This window comes from Nothoprocta perdicaria, unplaced genomic scaffold (assembly GCF_003342845.1).
Source record: "Nothoprocta perdicaria isolate Ctin4 unplaced genomic scaffold, notPer1 scaffold_211, whole genome shotgun sequence".
Taxonomy (NCBI): domain Eukaryota; kingdom Metazoa; phylum Chordata; class Aves; order Tinamiformes; family Tinamidae; genus Nothoprocta; species Nothoprocta perdicaria.
Genome location: NW_020455328.1, coordinates 881,430 through 902,813, shown reverse-complemented (window position 1 = coordinate 902,813; position 21,384 = coordinate 881,430). Strand labels below are relative to the sequence as shown.

Sequence of the window (21,384 nt, the reverse complement as noted above, 5' to 3'; positions counted from 1 at the left end):
CTCGACTGCTCCTTCCTTCCACGCAGCAAATCCTCCCAATGCCCAGCCCGAACCTCCCCTGGAGCAGCCTGGGGCCACCGCTCTGCTCGCTCGCCGCCTCCGAGGGCTCTCCCGGGGCGGGAGCGGGAGCGGGACCGGGACCGCGACCGGCGGGACCCGCTCCGTGACGGCAGCGGCGCGCGAGGCGGCTCCGCGCATGCGCCWGCGCGCCCGGCGGGCGGGGCGGCCGATGAGAGGATCAAGCGGCGACTCTGCGCCGAGCGGAGCGGAGCGGAGCGTTAACGGGAGCGCTCCCGGCCGGCCGAGCCTCCGCCGCGGCCGCACTGAGGTGAGAGCGAGCCCGGCGGCGCTTGCAGGGCGCTCGGCGCCTGCCCCGGCGCAGCCGCAGCGCGCCCTGCCCGGAGTTAACGGGCGGCGCGCGGAGCGTTAACGGGCGGCGCGCGGGGCGTTAACGGGCGGCGCGCGGAGCGTTAACGGGCGGCGCGCGGAGCGTTAACGGGCGGCGCGCGGCGTTAACGGGCGGCGGCGGCGGCTCCCGGGGCGCGGAGCGGGGCTCCCCTCCGGTCTCGCTGTCACGTCAGCCCCTGGAGTTCAAAGCATCGCCCGTATGCGGAGAGAAGGGGAAATGATGACTCCAGCTGGCCGCTCCTCGCCGCCTTTGGAGGAGAATTCCCTAGCGTTCCCTGGGAGCCCCTAAGATTGCCCGTCGTCCCAGCAATGCACTCGCTTTTGTCCAAACTCCCGTATTTTGGGTGGTCTGTTCTGCGGGCAGGCTGCTTGCTGCAGCGCCCAGCTTTCYGCGTGCTGATTTCCTGCTGTTTCTGTCAAAACCTGGAAGCAGCTGAGAAGATGGATGTGGCTGTGGTCACTTGTGGCTGCGTTGCCTGCACTTCTGTTACTGSAGAGCTGGCAAATGGTGTGCATTGCTGGGGCTGGTGTGGCTCGCATCTAGCGGTGAATTTGTCCCCTTTTTTCCCTATTTTGATCATGGCTCAAGGGAAGATCTCCTTCTAAACTGCATTCCTCTCAAAATAAAACCYGCTGCTTCAGAAAATGTTTATCTGGGTCATGTTTCTGCCCGTGGCTKTTAAAGGACACAGGGACTTGCAGGGATCAGGGACACAACTTAAGCTGGCATCTTCTCATGGTGCAGGAAACAAAAAYGTTGAACTTTTTGCACTTCCTATTCTTATGTGAAGAATTCCTGGTGCTTTAAGAAAAATCCCTTTGTTTCAACTTTCTTGAAATGATGATGTTTCTTCTCTCTGACATCAGGCTGACCAACAGAGGAAAGGACTAGGGAAGTTCAGTGTCATAAGTTCTGCTTAGCTTTGTCAGTAGATGTGTTTCGGAGGTGTAGTCTAACTGCTTGAATGGGAACTGAATCAGGAAAAAGTGTGGGACTGATGTGCTCTTTTTCTTTCTTTGTGTTGTATTCTCACAGGGATTTCAAGGGAATTAAAATGCTAAAATCAATAGAGAAAGTTTTTTTGGAAAATAAAGTTTGCTGATGATTGCTATATATCAATTTACTGGCAATAAACCTTTAAGTGGCTATAAATGCTCTGGTGAAACAATCAGGAAGGCTCTTTGGGAAAGCAGTGCTTGCAAAATATTTACAAGTTTGGGTTTTTTTTTTTTTTTTTTTTTTTGTCTGCTCATATGTTTTCAAAGAAATGCTTGTGCAACTTCCTAGTATCAGAAAATATACATATTTTATGTGCTGCAATGTGGAATCCCATCTCTCTCTCTCCTTACAGTACATTTTTGTGCAGAGCACTTCAGAAGAGGTTTAATAAACTGCCAGGCTGGTTATTTGGCTTTTGTCTGTGCAGTGATGCCTGTTACCCAGCTCCCCTCCCAGCCCCAGGTGACTCTGGCTCTGTGGAGCCTCAGGGGCCCCTCTGAGGAGTTCTTCTCCCCACACCCTCCCCAGGCCATGGATTTCTTTTGTTTTGTCTGTCAGAAATGTTGCCTCATGTTTGACTTTTGACTCTTAGACTTGTGCTTCCAAAGAGAAAATAAATTTTATACAGAACATGCATAAGATCCTTGCCATCATGTAGTTAAAACTTCCCAAAGTGGTGACAACTGCAAGTTTTTGGTAAGAAACAAACTGTGATGCTGTCAAGTTTGTGATAAAAACAGAACAAGTTAGAGCGTAAAACCTCAGAGAAGCCAGGGAAGGTCTTCTGCAGTGGAGTGGTGTGATATTTTCTGGGAAACAGAATTTTCTTGCTGTCAAAATGTGTGGGTTTTTCTTCAGTTGCTCGCAACATGCGGAAGTTGATGATTCCCTCCCAAAAGTGCAATGCAGGAATCCCGGTCAGGCGCGTTGCAGTTTCTGAAGTTAAAGTGAGGATCTGGCTTCTGTGGCACGTGGGCAGCTGAGGAGGAGAGGAGCAGCAGCCGAAACTGGCATTTGTGCATTTGTGCAGTCCCTGGCATTACAGGAAAYGCACCAGCAGAGTGTGAAACTTCTCGTTCTTCGCCTAGGCTGTTCTGAGTTAGTGAGGAAGCAAAGAGTGCTRCTGCTAAATGTTCAAAGTTTCTTTTCTGAGTGAATTGTCATTTTTCTCCAATTCTGTTTTGTGTTCATATTGATGCTACTGAATTAAAGCTTTTTAATCTTCTTAGACAGCTTTTTAAGTTAATTAGTTATCTTTTGTTACAAGGTATATGTATATGTATATAGATGTGCCTCTTTGGAGATATAATAGGCCATGGTCACAGTCTTGGTATAGGAATATGTTTTGTTTTTTCAAAAGGCTTTATGATTCATGGATTTTGCTCAAGTGTTTTCTTTTGTTGCCTTGTGTTTTGGTGGTTATACTCTCTTTTTCCTCTGCTACTTGCAGCTCTTGTACCAGTTCAGGGAGAAAATTCCTGCCCGGAGCTCATAGCAATGTAAAGCATATGCAGCCCTCCTCTGTCTGCTGAAATGGTATGAACAGCTAGAGAGACTAGCGTGGCTTTCGCAAGCCTCCCACGTGGCAGAGGATCTTACTGGAAACCAGAAGGTCCTACAGATAAGTGATTTCCTTTGAAAAAATAAACATTGGCTTTGGTGCTCTTGGGATTTAGGAGKGATAATGTGTTGCTGCTGCCTGGGAGTCTTGCTTTCACCCTGGACCTGAAGAGTTGTTAGCACCTGTGGGATGATTTTATAAATTAACCTGGGCAGAGAAGTGGTTTCTCCACTTGAAAAATGGCATCAGTTAAAGGGCAGTAGAAGCAGCTCTTCTAGCTTTACCTAAAACCAGCACTTGGCCAGCCTGTGGTAGCAGCAGCGTGTGTGCTTCTCCATGGTGGGCTTAGCACCCTCATTTTTGTATTTTCTTACTGTAGTACAGAGACTTGGTGCAGCCTAAAGTCGACACTGACCCTTGAAAGGAGGGAATGTATTTAATGCTGAACCTGCTAGATTGTGAGAGTGGTTTTGCTGGTAATGGGGCACTGATTAGCGGCAATATGTGAGTCAGAAGTGTTATGTTCGGAGGGGCTGGTTTGGGATTGTACACAGTTTGAGTTCAGTGCAGTGTTGTGCTGTGTTTGTTAGGAAACAAAACATTTTATTCCATCTGTACTCTGCAACAGGAAAATCTGTTGCAGATGTAACACGTACCACAGCGTAGAAAGCCCCTTGAGAGGAGCTAGAAGTGTTTGACAGATGGTAAGAGGCATTTGGGAAGTGAGATCTTGGTTGTGAGGAAGCAGCTTGGACTTCTGGTGTTACGAGATGAATAGATAAAGTCTTTTTTTTTCTCTCTCTTAAGTGGAAATGTGAGTTTTATTTTTTTTCCTCGTTACAATCTACAGTGTTGATCCTTTGTCTGATGAAAATGTTAAACCTGTCTCAAAGCGCTGAAGGATCCGCTGATGCTGAAGCCGCACCGACTGACCTTCCTCTTTCCGCACTCGCCCATTTCCCTTCCCCGTGCTCCCTTTGAAGCTGCTCCTACTGCTGTAGCTAAGCCCGGGCTAGCTCCTCAGCTTTCCTGGGCTGTATGCATACATTCCCATGCGCTCTGGTGCAGCAGTCCTGGCAGCCACTGCTGTGCCCTCCTGGAGCGCTGCAGGAGATGTTGACGTGCCTATCCTGTTGAGATAAGGGAAGGGGGCTCGCTGCTCTGAGTCATCTTTTGCTTGCCTACTGATGAGAAGCCTTGGCATTCTGAAGGTTATTTTAAGGACCAGCAAATTGCTTTTTGAAAGGTTTGTACTTGAGAATACAGCTCTGTCTTTTTCCTTTTTGTCGTTTAAATGTCTGGAGAGGGAGGGAAGAGTCTAATGGGGGCCTTGTTCTTTGCCTGGTGGCTGCTGGTGCTCTGGAAAGGAGCAGAATGAGATATTTTATCCAGAGCAGAGATTTGGCTGCATCCTATTGACCTTTGCATTTCATAAAACACATAACTGCCCTTAAACATGGAAGGAATAGCTAGGGTGTTACTTGGGCATTAAAGCAGCGAGCCTATGTAAACTGCAGGAGTCAGGAACGGCTGGGCCCTACCCGTGCCAGCTGAGGGGGTTCAGAGTGGATTATCTGCAACTGGAGGACTCTTCCGAAAGAATGACTACAGCCTTGAAGCAAAGATTTAGGGTGGCTCTAAAATACCTCTAGTTTCCTTGCTTGWGCTGAATTCCCTTGGTCTGAAAAGGGCTCTGCTATGAGGCTCTTGGTGCAAGGCCTTTTTGTGTAATTACAAACTCTTGTGAGAGCTTCCAATATTTTTTTTTTTCAATGGAGGACAATCGCAATTTATATGTTGCTTGCTGAGAACTGAGCCAGTTCAGATATCCAGTGATTATAAATCAATATCTAATACAAATGTACCAAATGTTTTGGTGGAAACAAATATGTAATGTGTATAATGGGGTATATATTACTTGACATGACACTCTATGTTTGAAGAATATATATAGCTGGCTGCCCCTCACCCTCACACGTGTAGCATCAAAATGAAATACCTCCTTATTTGCTGAATTCTTTGCTTATCTCTTTCTCTCCTTGAAGAGTTTGCTATTGACATGGCTCTAGACACGTCAATAGAGTGGAGAGCTTCTTGCAGGGGCAGATTGCAGCTGTGCCTGCTCCTTCTCTGTGCTGACACCCACACCAGAAGGCTGCGAGTGAAGCTGCTTTGTCCCTGTGCTCTGTTAAATGTTGATTCAGTAGCTCACAAGTGGAAGGAAACAAGAGCTTCGCAGAGCTGGGTAAGAACTTCCTGAGTCAGTTTTGCTACTAAAAGAAGCACTTTTTAAAAGATACAATTTTAAAAGATATCCTTTCCCTCACAACCTTCAACTGCTATATCTCTACCATTTTTTTTYCTGCTGTTATATTTGAAATGCCCACTCATCTCCAAGACCTGTTTCTGGAAGACTGAGGTTGTCACCTTTGTAGTGTAGTGAGTCAAGGGTCTTGCTTTTGCTGGAAAAGGTAATTTATAAATCTTCAGTTTGCTCCTTCTTGACCAAGTCTGGCTTCAATACATAGAGGCCAAGCTTGTCGCTCAGCACCGATTTGTAGTATCCATGTTGGCTTTCRAAGTAACAGTAACTGAAGTAGTAACTAAAAACTAAAGTAACTAAAAATGTTCAAACAATTGAAACACATTGATTTTATTTGTATCTACTACATGTGTAAATATAAGCTACAATATCCAAAGGCATGGGAATGAACTATAGAAGGGTGACAAAGAAGTCTCAACTCCTCTGGTATAGCAGTGAATATAGGAAAYAAATATTAATGTGACACAAATGATAAGAATTGAAGACTTGGGGTACAACTCTCGTTCCCTTAACAAACATATTTTCACTAATCTTTAATTACCAGTATGTGTAATCAAGCCTAGGGGAAATGTTTCTGTAGTAGTTGAATTAGAGGTAAAATAAATCAAACCTAGTGACTTGTTGATGACTCAGTAGCCAGTGTGGCTGGGAGAGGTGCAGGGGAAAAAAGCCGCACGCGTGATGGGTGAGAAACGGGTCCCACTGTGATGTGAATTCAATAACTCGGGCTCTTTTCATCTGACAGTGACACACTGGTGTCTTGTACGTCAGATGAGCTGTGATCACCTCCACATGTGTTGGATGAGCAACTTGGTGCTGTAAACCGTTAGGTTTGATGAGCTTCTGTGGGCCACTTATCTCTACTATACAGCCATCRTAGGTTTTTTGAACACAATGAATTGTGTTTTATCCAAGTTTTTATAATATGTGTTAAATTTTGCTAGTTTAAGCTTGAATAACTGGTTATGCTCCAGTGCAAGTTAATACAGGAATAACCTTTGGAAAGTGAAAAGAGGTCTGTACGTCAGAAAGAAGTCGTTTTTATCATCCTTTAGCCAAGACTTAAAGTCAMTAAGGAGAAACATCAGGAACAACTGTAGTGTTTAGACCTATGTGTTTTTTTCACCCAACAGACAACAGACTTATCAGTAACTCTCAAGATGGGTGTTGTTTTATTATCTCTGCTTCTAATAAGGGCAGCATAGGGTGCTTGGTACATCTGTCTGCGGGACCGTCTCCCTTCTGATGAGATCCCTCCATGACTGATGGAAGCCCCAGCAGTGCAGAGAAGGGGGCAGAAAGAGGATGGGAAAGCCATAAAATCCTTCCCTGAAGCACTGGGGCTGTTCAGCGTCCTGCGGGTGCCCCCGGCCGTGCTGCCTGCTGCTGTGCCCGCGGCTGACACGTGCCGCGCGCCAGGCGGGAGCAGCTGGCGGGGGCGAAGGGAAGGCTGACGGGGGGCTTTTTAAGTGAAGATGGCATGCATATCTTTTCTAAGGAAGAGATCCGTGTGCACTTAACAGGGTCTTTTCCCTCGTCATTGAGATAGCTTTTTTACCCTTCCTTTCCTCTACGTAAGTGGGGTGATTAGGGCCCCTYGTTTTATTGAGGAAAAACATTTGGGATTATGATTTTCTCATTTTTTGGTGGGATTTATGACCTGTCTGCATTTGCCTGCCTTTCCAGCTAAGCTGCCTGCTTTTGATTCCCTGGTTATTCGTCATCCTTCTCCTCCCTTGGTCTTGCACAGTTCGTGGTTAGCTTGCTGCAGGGAGTTTCCTCTCTCATTTTTCAGTCACTTGGTGCACCATATGACTAATCATGGCTTTAGCTATTTTTAGCAGAGCAGGATTTTAGAAGAGGRCATAATCATAACCCAGAGTTTCCTCCGGAGAGCTCAGATAGGGTGGAGGGTGCGCGTTGGTCTGAGAGCAGCTCTGCATGCCGACCTCAGGACATGGGCAGAGCAGCTCCGTCCTACCCGCTGTGCTGAAAGGACTTGTTCTACCTGTAGAGCATGATACATGGCTGTATGTATATATTTGTGGGTATGGAGGAAACTGCACTGGGCGATATTACAAGCAGATAACTTCCTGCCAGCCCTCAGTGCAGCACCCTTTCAGCTAGAGCTTCACTTTAACACATAAACAGGGGTAAAYGTGACCTCAAATTCTTAAATTATTTGCAGCCTCTTTTAGAAAGAGAGGCTACTGTATGGGTAAGCAGAGCAACTTCACGTGATCTCCATGATGCAAACTGTAGGCTTTGAAAATGACTCTTTGATTAGCAATACACGAGAAGAATTTCCCATTCTAAGACAGTAATTCTGCCTTCAGAATTTACACTGAAGATTTGTCTGCTTGATCCCTTYATGAATCCTTCTGCCTCCAATAGATTATGTAACCATGCATATATCCTGTAGGGAGAGTAGGGTTTTATAATGTTTCTTCTGTGTTCAAATGAGACTCTGTGTTAATTTAAAATGTAGTCTTCAGGAATATATTCAGAGAACTGATACTTTTTGGAATTCTGTTACGTAAGCCAAATTAGGGGCCCAAATTTTATTTACTTATGAAGAGTTATTATCAACAGGAAAAACAAACAAAAMCACCAAACCATCAGTACTCTGGTTCTACTTGCAAATAAAATTGTGGTTACAGTTGGCTGTCTCTGGCTTATRCTGCCTTGCAGAARTGGGTAAATTTTAATGCAACAACCACTTTTAACTACAATGGAAAAGTCAGCTCTCTTTTGGTGAGGAGAAACATCATATTTCCAAGTAAAAGCAACCTCTTCTGAACAAATGCAGATTCTATCCTGCTCTAGAGTTGGATGCACCAATTTGAATAACACACGAGACTAATGAACATAAGGAGGAGGTTTTGAGCTGGATTTTTTGAARTCTCCCACTAGAAAGAATGTTCTGCTATTAGAAAGAAGCTTCATTTTGCTTGATTACATCACACTGAAGCAAGAAGCACTGATTAGAAAACTCAGGCCCAGCTCATCCGAGTAGAAAACAGAATGGAGAGCAGGAAACTCTCATACAGCGCTAGAGAAGAACTTGCAAAATAGAAATCTGGTACCAGGTCTATACCATGTCAGCTACTTGAATTAAATATTAACCAGTGTGTATTTACTGTCAGTGCTTCCGAGTCGGACTGTGTAAGCAGAGAAGATGCTTGCTGAACAGCAAGAGTTCATTAGGGAAAGGTGCTTGATATTCCCCTCCAGGCATAACAAGAATGTTTCATTTTGAAGTTAAATTGGTTCCTTTCTGTGCCAGCAACACTGATCCTCATGCCTTCTTTTTATACAAGGCAAGAGCTAGTGCCAGAAAGTGACCTTCTSGTTCTTTTGCCTTTTTATTCTAAAAGGCATCTATTGGGGTCRCTTCAGATCATAGGTTATAAATAATGCTTGAGGTCTTAATAGGCAAGTTCATATTGAATTAGAACAAGTTTTAACTTTTTATTTTTTTTCTCTCCTGTGTATATGTGGTATTTGTGCTTAGTCCACTTAAAAAGCCTTGTATGTCTCATTGTTGATTTTTTTTGCTCTCTTCCCTAGAAAAACTTGGCCTGCAACACAAGAAAGATTAAAGATCTATTACACTGTCACTGTTTTCAAGCATTATTAGTAAATGTATGTTGTGGCATATAGTGAATCGAAATTAGTTATTTTTGATTAATAAGAGACCAAGTATTTTATTCAAAAAAATGTAAATATCTGTTTAATTATCAAAGGATATTTGATTCCCATTTATGAAATGAAGCACAATKATCAAATAAGAAAATAGATTGCTTTTTGCTTATGTTAAGCCGCTTTCCCTTTTAGTTGAAAATTTTCACATTTTATAAATACCACCTGCTTATGAAAAGGCCTTGTGTTAGYTTGTAAATATAAGGAAATGACCTTCTTTGCCTTAAATGTCATATGAGCAGCCCGGAAGGAATTGATACGTGAACAGAATCATGCAGTTGTTAGCATGTAGTTGCTACCTGCTGTGAATGCTTCCACGTTTCACCTGCAGAGTCTTTCATTAGAAAAGAGAACAAATTAATAGTTACCTTTACATCTTCTATAAATTAGCTGTCTGCCAACAGACAGCTTGGGGAAAATACTTTGTAAATGCTSCTAATTTACTTCCCTCATTGTAATTCTTCTTAGTTCCTTTCTGTGAATGTATTTTTGAACTCCTTTAATTATACTCTATATAAGATACTGTGAACTCCTTCTTCCTCTTATTGCATATGCAAGAATTCTTTATCCCTCTGTAATTATTAGCATTTTACCAGTTTTKGGGCTCTGACCAGTTACAAATTCTGTCTTCTTGTCTAATACATATTTTTCTGGGTCTGAGGTGGTCATGAGAACTGACTGCTCAGCACCAGACTATTGAAGATGCAGCAGAAAAGCTATTTGCTGTCTGATTTAGTCTGCTTCTGGAATAAACAGGCTAGTAGCTCCTGGTAGCACCATGGCCACTTGGGATAGCTGGGTAGGAATGCAAGGATCAGACAGCTTGAACCTCTGGCTCTTTTGTTCTTTGCTTTTGTTTTAAATTTCAGGAAACCGTGGCTTGCTGCATCTTACTTAAGTAAATAGTGTAAAGGGTAACATGACTTTTTCATCATGAATTACAGAGAAAATGTGTTAGCTTTAATGTCACAGACTTGCACTATTCTTTATTGTAGGAATTTTGGTGGGAGGGTTAAAAAAAWTCCAATATTAAYACTTTCAGTAGTAACAATTTTAGGTTTTGAGTGCTTCTGTTTCTCTGKTTTTTTGCTATTAATTCCTTGTAGGTAAATAATATTTTGAATGCTTCTTTTTATTGAGTATGCATTTCTTAAGTATTTAGACTTGAAATATAGGTTGTCTCTTTCTGAAACATCAGCTTCATTTGTAGTCACTCATAATCCTTAAACATGTTAAGGGAAGTAAACACAGAGCCCTGCCTTGAGTTTATGGGAAGTAAGCTCTTGACTTTTAAGTTCATTAGAATACAGTTTAGTGCTGTGATGGAGATGGTGCTTGAATTGGCCTAACCCTCTGTCTGCGAATGCTGGGAGAGAAGCAGGAGGTTGTTTTGTCAGAGCAGCTACAGTTTTCATTGCTTGTAACTTGCTGTAAACTAATCTTCAGGCTGCCCTGTGTATCCCAGGGCAGTGCCGAGAGCAGAAGTGGAAAAACAAGCAAGTTTCCTATYGGAAAAAGTCCTGAGAGAAGGAAAGGATTTTAACTTATAGTCCTAAATCAAAGATCAAGGAATGACTTGAGTTTTAGGAGAGGTCTGAGGGCTTTAATACAATCACTTGGTTGTGTAGTAAATAGAAGTTCTCCAACGTTAGTCTGTGTTTGTTTGTTCTACCTGGAGGAAAATGCACGTCTTCCTTGATTTGTTTGATTTGTTCTCATCAACTGCGATGCTGCTTTTGCTCTTGCCAGGTTTTAAGCATCTCTGCTGGAGGCCTGTGCTTAGCAATCGTTGCTGCTTCCCTGCCTGGCAAAGGCCATGCAATCATAACGGAGCGGGAGAGGCTGAAGGGAGGTGCTGAAGTCAGCAAGAGATTTTCCTCTCCCCAGCCAAATTACTACAGGCTTAGCTGTGCAAGCAGAACTAGTGTATGGCATCCTATATATAGGCAGTTGTTATCAGCATACATTTATCTGCTGGGAGCAGAACCCTTCTGGAGGCATTTGTTGGTACCCTGGCAGGATGCAATCACGTAGATCTGCTCTCCCTTGCGGCCTTGGATTTTCATACCGTTACGCCTGCTGGCTTCAGGAAGATGCTGCTGTGACTTGGCTTTTGTTCCTCCTGCATCATCATTCCTGACATCTCCTGCCTCTTGTGGCTCCCTGCAAACATTTTGCTCGGCAGAGATGACAGTAATTTCGGTCTTTGATCTGAAGAGAATCAGTCTGTCCTTTTCTATTGGAAATGGTGGTAATTTTGGCTAGTGAGCATTATGACAAGCTCAAACACTGTGTCCTCTGAGAATTTCTTTAATATTTACATACCTCACTTGAGCTCTATCTAGTGAAGCCAGCAACTTGGAGACTCTTTTCAGCTGGCAGAGTGCAAACATGGGAACTGCTGAAGAGGTGGCTTGGAAAACTGTCGACTTTCTAGTGTTTGGTCCGTATTTCTTGTTGGTGGCGTAGGATTTTTGCTCTGCTGCTCTTAATTTCTAAGTTTCTAAGCCTGTGCACTTCTGCCTCTATGAGGTGTGTTGCTAGAGCTCTGTGAATGGGATATGGTGTATTTTGCTTTTCTCCAAGAAGGCCTGTTTGAATCTTAGCGAGCAAGGGAAGTGCAGGTCCAGCACCCACCTGGGTGCCTGTGCCCCACTTCTCAGGCGTGAGCTGTGTGCTGGGAACTGGTGTGGGGCTCGTGCCCCACGTGTGGCACCCCCTAGAAGGGAGCGACTCCTCCTGGGGGGTCAGCACAGACAGAAGCTTCTAGCTCTCAGCCTCAGCTTGCCCTGAGGAGAAAAGGCAGAGGCTAGTCTGAAACGCACGTGTTGGCTCTGCGAGCCAGTGCCCTGGCATTTGGAAGCTTAGGGGATCCAGATGTGCTCTGCCACATCTGGACAGTGCTTTCCAGGCAAGAGGTTGTTCTGATCAAGGACAGCTGAAGTAAAGTGTCTAAATATACTCAATTCTCATGCACAGGAACAGTTTAGTGTGAGTAACCAATTCAAAAGATGTGACCTCATCTGTAGTAACTTACGCTTTTTTTTATGATTTATTAGACTTTGTGGTCCACGGCCTTAGCTGGCAGGKAAAGGACTTAGATTCTCCTTTTCTGGCTGACCTACCTTGCTGAGGTAGGTTCTGCAAGTACTGTGAATTCTTGTAAAAATAATGTTGTAGGGGTGTGTGTGTGTGTATCTCACATTTAACCCCTGGTTAATGTAGATGGCATAGCACGTTTGCATAATTTGGACATGTACAGAACAAATGAAATGTACTCATCACAGATAAAATAAGTCAGAATAACTCCTAATGAGAGATAAACATTTAAAATAATTCTTAGTAACTTAATTCGGTATTGAAGTTGCATGAGATCATTCTAAGCAAGCTTTTTGCTACCTCGTAAAGGGTTCGCTTTCAAAGGGAAGTTGGTTCAAGGTTGTCAAAATACTTGAAGAAATCCTTGYTAGAGCAGCATGTGTTAGGGGGTGGAAATCAATCCCCCCCATCAACTCTGCTAGGAAAAGACAATATAATAAATTGTACAATATAAAACACAGGTCCCTGGAAGTAAAATTCAGATGTTAAAATGATCAGTAACATTAATGTGATGCTAAGCAGCTTGGCTTCATTGCCAAGCCGTTCATAAGCAGAAGCAACTTATTCTTGGCAGGTCCTTCTGCCAGGAGAAAAAAAAAAAAAAAGAAAGAAAAAAGAAAAGGTATGTTATATTTTTACCTAGTACTTTAAGTTAAAACCTCATGAATTTGTGGTTTATTGTCAGAGACAGTAATGATGATGACTAGTGTGAGGGAATAGACGACAACAGGAAACTACAGAAACATCATAATTTTTATTCTGTTGTTAAAATGTGAGTGTCCTATATAGAATAGCATGGAAAAATATAATGTTAGATAAGCAGTGTTTTATAGTTGGCTCGAAATCAGATGATATAATAAGAATTTTAAGCTCAGGTATGGAAGGAAGGCAAATGGGCAATAGCCAAAGATTTGTTTTTAAGCAAAGCTGGAGGGTGCCCTTGGTGCCCAGCTGTCACAGTATTTCTATCCGACGTGCAAAGTAGCTCTTGTTTCCTACTGCAAAATGCTCTTTTAATGGCTCGTTGGTGGTCTTTTCTCCTCCATACCCACCTGACAGAATGACATAGTGACCGTCATAGCTGCAACAAAGCCGAGATACCAGGAAAATTACAGTGCCTGCTTGGCAGCCACGTGCATGCAGGGCTTTGCAATGAGCTAACCTGCTGCCGTGGTTTTAAAGAGCCAATACGATATCTGTTGTAAAACTGCTAAAATGGTTTTGTCTGAACAAGTGGAAACTTAATGTTCAACGATGTTTTAAAAAGTTCAGAAACACTTTTGATCAGCTTAGTTCATCTGTCTGAACTGGAATGTAGCCACTCTTAGAAACATTCTTGAAAACAGACAGTTGCTTGTGGTTTTGTGGGGTTCCTTCTTTCAAGGACAGTTGAGCTTAAAGGTCGGCTCTTAAAGGTCAGGCTGTTCCACTCTTAAATCTGCCTTTATTTTTAATACAGCTTTCAATTTATAGGCTGTTATTGGAGTCTGAGWTTTTTTCTGAAACCTTGCAATTACCTGTTGCAGCCCAGCGCTTTCCATGCTCCGTGCATGTGCGTTAGAAGCAATCAATGACAAAACTGAAAAATCCAGTTCCACCTGTCTGCCCAGCAGTTTTTCTTCTACTTTAGTAATGACAACCCTAGAAAAGACAGTTTGAGTAGCAAAAGTTTGAAATACCTGTCCTTTTTATTGGTTTATGGATGGCAAGAGTTCCTGCAGGTTCTTCCTCGGACACAAACAGGAAGGCTTTACAAACCAGCATCAAATATAGCTTGTGCTCTGGAGCGTTGTTATCCCTATGTTATTTCTACAGAAGTAACCAGGATTGTAGCAGAAGTTCCAGATATCCTAATGTGCTGGACTCATCCCTACGTGGGTGGCATGGTTTGGGTTCCTGCCTTGGGTGTTCTTCAAGCAGTGTGTGGGCATCACTTGGGGAAAGCAAGACCCAGGAAGAAAGACTTCGGTTTTGCCAGTCTCAGAGATGTTCCCCTTCATAAGCCTTTCGTGTTTTAGGGTCTTCATGGTGAATCGAAGATTTCCATTCTTCAGTTCTTGCTGAAATGTGAGTTATCTGGTGACGAATGAAGATTTTGAGAGAGACAACCAGCAAATCCCTTATAGTGTCTGAAGAAATAATTGTACTTTTGATTTGCTGTAAAATAAAAATTAAGTGCCTGTGCAGTTCCTTAGTCCCAGAGTGCCTAGACTGCTTTGCATCTTAATTGGTTTTCGAGCGGGATTCATCCTTAGCGTGCCAGGCCAGAGACGGGGCTGTGCAGGTTAATTACACTGATCAGCACCGGGAAGCAGCTGCTCTCGTGTGAGAGGTGCTGGCGGGGCCCTCCCCTCGTTTGGAGCGGGGACCCAAGTGACCGATCACTTTATGATCTAACACAAATGTTTGGATGATTTGGTTGGTTAAATTGCTTGGATGGCTGATTTCCTCAATTATTTTGCAATTTATCGCTTATAAAGGGCTTTGAAAGATCCAAGTGGCTATTCATTAAGATTGGGGCTTTATGAGCCTGGTGCTCTTGGGGTTACCAGGCACTAATTTCCTATGTGTTGCAGAGACTCTATATAGCTATTGAAGATTATAGTACRTTGTTGACTGCTTCCTTTTAAAAACAGAAACTAAACTTAATGTCCCAGGCTCTCTAAAAGCCATCATAGGAAAGTATGGCTTGCACTGCATTACGAACTACTAGTTTGGCCTGTCTTTCCTCAGCTGTGATCATTAGGAGAAGTCAGCTCATCTGAATTATGCCAAGGGCTGCAAAATAAAGAAACAAAATCCCTTTTTTTTTCCCCAGTTGAAGCTGAGCATTTCAGCATGCCAAGTGAGAATGAGAGCTTTTGCACACTTGYTACTTTAACTGAAATCAGTATTACATTTTTTTTTCAAAATACTAGATCTGACGTACGTGTGTAAGCTACCTTTAAGAGAATAAGATGTGCAATATGATATTGGTATAGTTAACTTCTATTGCAAAGAAGATTTGAATTAGTGTAAACCACTTATCTTGGTATTGTGTAGAATTTAAAATATGAGTATAAAATATGAAAAGGTAGCAAAAATTAAGATTACTTTGGTCTATGTTGGCGACAGTCTTGAATGAGGGTTATGGTTTGGAGAGAGCAGTTTTTCTCTTTTCAAAAAAAATTATTTATATATGTGTGTGTATATATATATATATATATATACATACACACATCAAAAAGGGATAAGATGCTCCTTTTTGAGGTGATCCTGCCTTGTTGTGTTATTAACAACTGATTGTGCTGGAGCTTGAGCCTTCCCTCCAGGCAGTGGGTTCCTGGCCCCCTTGCTGGGAGGTGGCTCTGCCTCCTGCTGCTCCAGCTCCCCTGAGCACCGGCTTGTGGCACTGCTCATCACCCAAACACCCTTCCTGGGGGTGTTTATTTTGCTTGCAGTTGGCCGTGCAAATAGTGAGTGTGATATCACTGGTTTGCTCTGGAATCCCGCAGTGTTTGAGGGCTGCACTGGGCCTGGCTGTGTGGTCTCGGTGCTCACTTAAAAGCCGTGTGGGTTCCAGCAGCGCCTCCAGATCAAGCTGATCAGCAGCGACTCGGCAGCTTGGAAAAGACAGGTTTAAAAAAAAAGTTGTAGAAAGGCTTGAACAGCAAACATACAGGCAGGCATTGGTGCCGAAAAGTCAAAAGTTAAGTTCACCAGCTCATTTTAATTAGGCAAAGAGCAYAGTGAAAAACTAAACTTGGCATAAACAGTGGAAAGCTAAATTAGACTTTCTAAATCTTTTTAATAATCCATGATGTGTAATCCAGATACCRTCACTGCTGGTCTGAACCTGCTGCTCCTTTAATTTAAAATTTCTAGGGGTTTTCCTATTACCATATTATTTTCTGACCTTTTGTTCTTTGATTCTAATACAAGTATCCTGTGACTTGCAATCGTGGAAACTACCTTCCAACACTAGTTAAAGGGAATTGAAGTGCAGGACATCTCTTATGCCATCAGCTCCATATTAATACCAAGAAGAGAAATTGCTGCCAAGATAATAGAAAACTAAATTGTGCTTGAAAATAAATGTGAGATTGCAGCTTGAAATGTGCCTGCTTAGTCCTATAGAATGTACGTTTCATAGAAACCTCCCATTCATGGTGTAACTGTATGGCAACTAAGCACAGGTTGGCTGAAATCTGAGTTCTAGTTTGTCATGAAAGGATGTTTAGAGCTTGCATTGGTTTTTCTGTTTTGTATTTCTCACCTTGGAGCAGAAATTAGGAACCCAGATGCTCTCGAGCTGAACCCCAGTAAATGTGTTCATGGTTTTTACTAGCAGGAGCCTGAGAAGTCATCCTAGTTCTTACCTGGATGAAATGAAGGTGTCTGGCGATAGAAGAGGGGTTCTGTACAGATAGATCTTTGGAAGCTCTGCATGAGAAAAGATGAGCAAGTCCTCGAGGCTGATGCATCTCCTCAACAATTAGCACCCCAAATGCTCCAGCATGGTTAGAGTGTGGGATGCCTGTACTGCAGTGCTAGTTCCAAATAAACACAGGCTAAGGCAGTGTCTYTGCAATTCCTCAGCAGAAATATATTCTTCTCGGGTAGGTCCAGCAAATGGCTAAGCAGTGTTTGGGGACTTTGTTTTCAGAACCAATTCCATTCCCCTGTGCCCCTTTATGAGGCTAAAGGTTTCTTTCGTACAGGTAGGAATAAAAGTGAAGTAGAGCTGTTAAGGTTTATTTCACTTCACACTGTCATTTATTTATTTAGTCCTTAGGAATGGAGAGATCCATTAAGAAATGTTGTGCTTGGTTATGAGGGCGAATGACATTCCCATTTTTCTAGAGTCCTAGCTCCCAGGCAGATGGGAGAAAGACCAAGTGAGAAAAGGGGATAATTCTGCTTAAGCAGAAAACTCTGTAAACTCTGGGACTGAGGCTTGGAAAATAAATTCTCATCCYTCTTCAGCAACATGGACTTCTCCTAAAGTGTGAATGACAGTGCAGTGTAGGCAATGCAGGCTGTACTGTCTGCCACAATTGGTGCTCACTTGTTTATAAACTCTCAGTAAGCAAAATGCACGAGAACGCCTGATCCAAGTCTGTACCCTGAAGTTGGTGCAAGCTAGAATCTTGTTTGCTTAAGGCAGAAAAAAATGATATTGGAAGCCAATTGGAATAGCCTTGATAGGGCAATGCCACGTCCGCAGGGTGATGCCTGTGGGCCCAGGTGAAGTCAAAACATTTTCCTTTTCGTAGCAGTTTAAGCTAACTTCTCTTGTCTCCTTTGTAACAGGTTACGAGTCCTCATCTAGTCACTTGATGGAGTTTATCTGACAGTTCACTGGTTKGTGATATGAATGACTGCAATAATCCTGTGGAATAGTGCCAAAATAGCTGTCTTAGAAACTTTATTAAATTAATGCAATCTCAAGTGAAGGTCAAAACCACAAATATCTCYGTCAGTAATTGTGTTCTGTTCTAGCTATTTAGACAGTTTCATTGCTGAAGATATTTTTCTGCTTTATTTCAAGTAATAAAGTAAGTTTTTGAAGTGACCATATATTGAAGTTCTTTTTAGTATGTTCAGTTCTGATATTATTATGATTAAAATATTTTTCATAGATTTGAAATATCAGGTGTTCCTGTTCACCTTTTAATGCTTTGAATTGGTATTTTTGACAGTAAAGCCTGTCAGAGGGGAAGAGAGGAAAAGTGTTCCTTCCAAGGAAAGCAAGGTTGGGTTTTGTTTTGGAAAGTTCCGTGCAGTGGAAATTCAGATCCCTCTCTGTATCTCAGCACTGCAACTGATTCCACTTTGGCAGCAGAAACGGAAGGAGCTGTTCTCCCAGGCATCTATCTTGTCTATGGAGACATCTCTGCTGACTTATCTTCCTTTTTCACTGCAGAAATTCCTCAAACAAGMGCCTGGCTTTTCCTTTCCCCTTGCCCTGGCTCCTGCCATTTCCTGCACCGGTTTCGGGTCGCTGCTGAGTGAGTCCATAGTCYACAGCTGCCCCAGCTGTGGCAGAAACTGAGGTAGGTTGGGGGTGTTTTGGTGGTGGCTTTTGTCCTTTTCTGGGTAGCTGCAGGGTAGTAGCAAAGTATGTCCCAGGCCTAGCTCCTCTTCCATGATTTGTGTCATGCAAGTTGCCTTTAAAGATGCTGAGAGCAGCGTGGCTGCCCGTGGAGGCAGCAGCTCCGAGGGGCTGCCGAGCTCGGCACGGCAAGGAGCTCCTCGCAGCAGGGAAAAACCTCCCTTGTCCTGGGGCTTCCAGTGCAGACCTCTGCCTGCGGGCACATCACTAGCTGGATATTGCTGGTAGTCAGGCACACCTTTACAGGTGTGGAAGAAAATTTCTGGCATTATTAGAAGAAATGATTTGAGGGAGGAATTGGCTTTGGGATCATTTGAAAGTCCCTTGTGCAGTAATTTTGTACAATGTTTGTGACTTTCTGCTCCGTTCTGCAGCATGGATTATAACAATAAAAGTTATAAAACGTGGCTCAAGCTGCTAGCTGAGAGGTGTGTCCAGGCTTGTTAAGATACTCCAGTAAACATCCGTGTCTGCCTTGGCATTTTAGAAAAGCCATATGCATGAAATGCTAGTTAGAGGAAGTTTCAGACCCCACCTATGCATGTGTTTGCCCCCAGCATCAGTGCAGAGCCTGGCAACCACAAGCTGCCACCAGCTCCTGCGATTCAAAACAAGTTCATGCGTTACCAAAACCGACTGAAGCCAACAAGCTTTAGAAAACTGTATTTAAAGTATCAGCAATGGAAGAGAGAAATAAAATTACCAAAGATGAAAAGAGAGCAGCACCCTCCTCAACATCTCAAAAYGTTAAAATAAAATACAGTATTTGACTGTGTGAGATTTTATTACATATTCTCTCCCATGTTGTCACAACAGAGCAGAACTTTTTTTTGAATGTTAGGAGGCATCAGGGTGTTTTCTAATTTAAGCTAAAATAAAATAAGAAAATGTAGGAGTGATCCCCTGCCCCTGTGGTTCCTCTGCGTGGAAGTTAAGCTGGAGGTGGCTGATGGGGGCAACGTGGCCTGTGGTCCCTGGTCCCAGGTAACAAGACCCCTTACCCAAAGCAGTGGCCACCTCTAGCATGAAGGCAGCAGCCTGGAGTCGTGGAAGCAGTCCTGCAGACTACGGGTCACGGAGGCCGGCAGGGGAGCTCTGCAGTGAGTGTTGATGAGGGGGCTTGGGAGTGTCTGGGGCTTGGGTGGAGAGAGGATGTTGTTTTTCACAGCCCGAGGTAGCTCTTGCAGCCTSTTCTGAACTCCTTCATTTTCACCTGGACAAGTTTGCCTGCAGGAAAGCTGTTTAAGATACTTCAATAAAGTTGCAGTGACAGCTCTGAAGTCTGTGCTGTTTTTGGCATTTGTTGCCCTCAACCACTCTCAAAGGATCAGCTGAGTGATCTTGCAGTTGTTGTGCTGATACTTCGCAAGTTTTTTCTAGACTGGATTTTTTTTTCAACTCTTTCATAAGCACTTCACCCTTCCTGTTTTGTTCCTTCTGAGAGCTGCAATGCAGAGAGAAGCACCAGAGCTTTCTTGGCCCATGAACTGTTCATTCAGGAAATGAGGAGGCAGGTGATGAAACCCAAGGTAGAAGTGGTTACTGCTGTGTATTTGGTGGCTTATAGCATCAAATGAGCCCAGAATATTTGGGGAACCAAAGTGAGGGAAGTGCTAAATCTGCTATGGTCCTACCTATGAGGAGATGCTTGACCTGCAGTTCAGAGTCAACRTACCATGGAGTTAGTCACGTATGGCCTTCCCTATACATCACTGTTATGTCAGGCCTTCCTCCTTCCTGTTACTCCCTAGTAAAACACTTTGAACTAAAATTTACCCAGTTCTCAAATTTATTTTGAAGGCTGTGGAATAAAACCTCTTCCTGGCTCTTCCACGTTCTTGGCAGTGGGTGTAAGGTTCTTGTTTTGGGAAGTGGGGAGAAGTGGTGACATGCAGCTTTTACCAGATCTTTCACTGAGCCTCCTGCCCCCACTGGCCACGTTCATTTTCCACTGGGTGCCACTTCTCAGCACACCTGGGGGCTGCTTCATGGAGTGGTGGTTTTCTGGTGTTGCGATCCTTTGCTTTCCAGCAAGGACCTCTGAATTTTCCCCCTCCTTGTGCCAATGTAAGCACCCACCTTTGCTTCCCTCACCGTGCCCTGTCCGCTCCTCTTGCCACATTGATCTTTGAAGTCAAGTATCTTATCCGTGTGTCATCCTAGGGTAGAGTGCACCCTGACTGATACTCGTCCTGGGCAGTTTAAGTGTAGTAGCTTATGCTGGACCTTCAGGAAAGGAGGAGGCGCCTCGAGATCGCTCTGATGGAGCGTCCCAGGGGATGGGGCCTGTTGGTGGCCGCGCCGCCCCGGCCCCTCCGTCTCCGTGCGCGCAGGAGGCCGCGCTGCCGCCTCCGCAAGGGCAGCTTTGGGTGCACAAGGGCTCCCTGCTCCGTAACAGGAGCACGGGGCAAGCGGGGGATCTGATGACCGCGTGGGAGCGACTGCAGAGCAGAGCTGCGCCCGCCMTGCCTCATTCAGCATGTGGATTCGAGACACCCGAGGCCAGGGGTTGGAAAGGGAAGGCGCCTGCACCYGCCAGGTGCCCGGGCCACCTCTGCCGCTGCCCCGGGGCGGCTGCTGCCTTGCCTGAAGTTTGGGAGCGACCGCAAGGAGCAGGGACAGGGAGAGGGGGCCACGTGCAGCGGGCGTCTCAGCCATGTGATTAAACAGGGCCTTTGGATGATTTTCCCTAAATTTAGCCAAGTGTTTGAACTAAAAATAACTTTTATGGAAGAAGCGTAGAAGGAAGAGGCCTGCTCTGAACTGAATTGCTGATTAATATTAGAAACATCCTCTCAGGAGAGCAGTACTGCTGTCGAGTCGGTGTTAAATCATTAATAGACCTGGAACAACTTTTAAAAATGTATTTGATGAGGAGTCTTTCTTTCGCTGATGGGAAAAAGAAAAAAGAACTTCTTGTTCCTAACACTGCTTTATTTAATTAAATGCACATGTCCTTTTAATACACCTTCTAGTAAGCTAAGTAATCACCTTAGCACTCCCCAGAGTTCCCAAGGGAGTGCGGAGCAGCTCCGCATCCAGCGTGTGCCTCTCTCACTGCGGGAGGAGCTGCCTTTGCAGCCGGGGCGCTGGGGGCTCCCTCTTGCTCATGGGGGTGACTGGACACTGCCATCAGCTCCGGCTGCCTTTGCCCTGGGGCCGGCAGGGCTGGATAAGAGAGGAGCTGAGGCACTGAA

At 44.2% G+C, this 21,384-nt stretch overlaps 1 protein-coding gene across 4 annotated transcripts in view; it reads left to right on the top strand.

The window, feature by feature from the left end:
* Positions 1-273: 273 nt before the first annotated feature.
* OSBPL8 (oxysterol binding protein like 8) overlaps positions 274-21,384 on the top strand; it is a 68,725-nt gene continuing 47,614 nt past the window's right edge. For all 4 annotated transcript variants that reach the window (XM_026038523.1, XM_026038522.1, XM_026038521.1 and 1 more), the window contains exon 1: positions 274-328. The gene's annotated coding sequence lies outside the window, so the exon portion shown is untranslated. The remainder of the gene's footprint in view (positions 329-21,384) is intronic.